Source organism: Alligator sinensis, unplaced genomic scaffold, assembly GCF_000455745.1.
Source record: "Alligator sinensis unplaced genomic scaffold, ASM45574v1 scaffold874_1, whole genome shotgun sequence".
Lineage (NCBI taxonomy): Eukaryota > Metazoa > Chordata > Crocodylia > Alligatoridae > Alligator > Alligator sinensis.
This window is the reverse complement of record NW_005842302.1, coordinates 820,311-822,948: the sequence shown is the minus strand read 5'-3', so window position 1 is coordinate 822,948 and position 2,638 is coordinate 820,311. Positions and strand designations below refer to the sequence as shown.

The 2,638-nt window shown below is 45.5% G+C and overlaps 1 protein-coding gene across 1 annotated transcript in view; it reads right to left on the bottom strand.

Annotated features, from left to right (window-relative positions):
- Positions 1-2,616, bottom strand: part of ACAN (aggrecan) — a 78,392-nt gene extending 75,776 nt beyond the window's left edge. Inside the window, exon 1 of the mRNA XM_014522102.2 lies at positions 2,564-2,616. The gene's annotated coding sequence lies outside the window, so the exon portion shown is untranslated. The remainder of the gene's footprint in view (positions 1-2,563) is intronic.
- Positions 2,617-2,638: the final 22 nt, after the last annotated feature.

Here is a 2,638-nt window from a genome sequence, read left to right as displayed (position 1 = left end):
CGTCATCTTGTAGTGGTAGAGCACCCTGCTCCAACACAGCAGGGGCAAGAGGGCAGGCAGGGAGGGGGAGGGGAAAAGAAGGGAGAAAGGCACCTCAAGTAGCTAAGAAAGATCCCGCTGGTTTTTAAAATGGGACAGCTATACGGAGAGGTTGGCCACAGCCCCTGCAGCAGGCTGCCAGGGTCAGGTCCTCAGCTCATGTAAATCAGGAGAGTTCCACCAAAGTCTGATGAAGCAGCTGAAATCAGGGGAGCTTTGCTGATCTACTTTAGCTAGGGATCTGCCGCAGAGAGGAGAGGAAGAGAAAGCCCAGTAGCAGAGCATATTTGGTTTCAGTCTCACTGAAGGTACTGGTTGCTATTTCCCAGACATTCAGCTAGTATATAGATCCCTGCTCCTAATCAGAGCGATGGATTGTCCACATGCTGCTCTGGTTTCCCTCTCAATGTAGAGTCACTTTGTCTTACTGGGCCTGGTTTAAATGATACCAGCCATTCTTTTTCATTCACATTTCAATAACATTTTAGAATGAGGACCTGCTATTTGCCTTGAAGATGCAAAGCCTTTGATGACCAATAACATTAATACCCCTTTTCAGTTAGTCTCTCTCGTCACTCCCTCGCTTTCCTATCTGCTCAGCTCTCCTCCCCCACTGGTCCTCCAGCCCTGGTGCTGCTGTCAAATGCCACTGCTGTATGTGGAGCTGATTACAGGAAACATTAAATAGCAATTCAAGTGGAACAGATGGAAGTTCCCCCCAAAGGCCATTTGGGCTCTGAGAACACTTTTCCTGTGCGCATAAATCTTCAGACTTCTCCACCTGCCTGATCCCAGCATTCAAATCTAACCTGCAAGAAACTTGTGAGCAAGCAACATCATTGCTTCTGCAGCATGTCTGCCCCTCCTGTGCTCTCTGACACCAGCTTGAAATGTCTCAGTGAAGGGGGAAATATCCACTTTGATCTATTGCTCTAGAGACAGAATGAGTCTCTCCACTTATAGCCAGCATGGAAATGTCATATAGAAACAAAAGTTGTGTGTGAGGAAATGGTCACCGCAAGCAATCAGCAATGACTAAGGAGCGAGAAGTATTTGAGAAACTTTTGACTGACCCAAATTAGCTTCTTCAGGTGTTAAAGCTGTAATGAGCAACTCCAGCTGGAACTGGGACACTGGCTCAGTTCTCAGATGTCTAAAAAACTATTTAGGTGAGCATCACCCGTAGTTAAGGAGCCTGAAATATCTATTAAAATTAACCCCCTAAATGAGTGTTTAGTCTCCCCAGAACCAAAGCCCTGTTCCTCAATTGTACTGCCAATAGCTGGATACAAATGAATAAGGAACCAAGAGCCTGAGGAAGGTTCTGATACCCTCCCCTTCCCTGCTATTTTCCTTTGCCAATCCTTCCTCCTTCTTGCAAAGCAAAAGGAAAGGCATTTGCTAAAAACTAAAAATTTAAAACTAAAGCCTTTATTTCTTGGCTAGGAAACTCCAAAGCTGAGGGTCAAGGTAGAGTAAGCTTTCCACAGTGCATGGCAGAATGCTTGTTCTTTGGCATCAGATAGAGGTGCAAACTCTCCCAAGTAATGAATGAACTCAAGGAGAAAGTGCTGATGTTCGTAAGGGAGAAGAAGGCAGTGGGGAGAAATTCTTATGAATGCACAAAAACCTGCTCTCCCTACAAGTGGCGGCTCAAAAGTGCTCTGTCTGTGAGTTTATTCACAGGTACTTAGAGATGTTCTGAACAGCTCTACCCACGCTTTCCCTAGAGGCTCTGTCAGTCACTCTCAGTGGATCATGATTCTTGCAGAAGAAGGGATGAATTCTCAAAGCTTCAAGGATGAGCTGCTATACCAGCCAGGCCCTACTCAGACTTAAACATTCATTTCAGTTCCCTACCTTCCTCTCCCCTCTTTGTCTTCCTTATAACCAGTTAATTATCACTACTACTCTAGGAAACCAGCATGAGCGGTTTCTTTTTCCCAAAGCACTTGTCATCAGTGTGAGAACTGTCCTCGGTGCCCAACTGCCCACTGAAATCTGTCAAAAAGCAACATCAATTCTTTGGGGGTCATTTAGGGGTAGGAGGGGGAAATCTAATCCCCCTCCCTCCTCTTCTCCACCTGTTTAATTTTGGCCATGCATTCTTTAAAACCAGCTGCCTCTTTTTTTCTGGCCAAGAGAACTAACAAACTTGACACAGCTGCAGCTTTGGGCTATAAGCTTACTGTGCACAAGCCTTAATGGGATCAGTTGTTGGCAGAGGCCAGCAGTGCTAAGTAGCTTTGCTAGCAGAGGAGTACTTCTGGCAGCCTACAACACTGTATATATTCCAGGGAAACTTCACTTTTGCAGGAGCTGTGTGTGTATGTGAGTGGGATTTCTCAGAGGAGTTTGGGATCAATCACTTCAGCAACTTCCTCACATTCCCCTGCCCACTGCCCACCAGGGAAACAACCAATCCACATATCTATACACTGCATCCATAGGGACACTGAGAAAAGAAAAAGAACGGTTAAAAAACATGAAGACAGCGACGATGGATGAACGTGCTATACATTACCTTTAACAGTTCAGTGCAGTGCTTCAAGAATCTAAGTCCCATACACCTGGCAGAGAAGTTAGGGTGGTTTTTTTT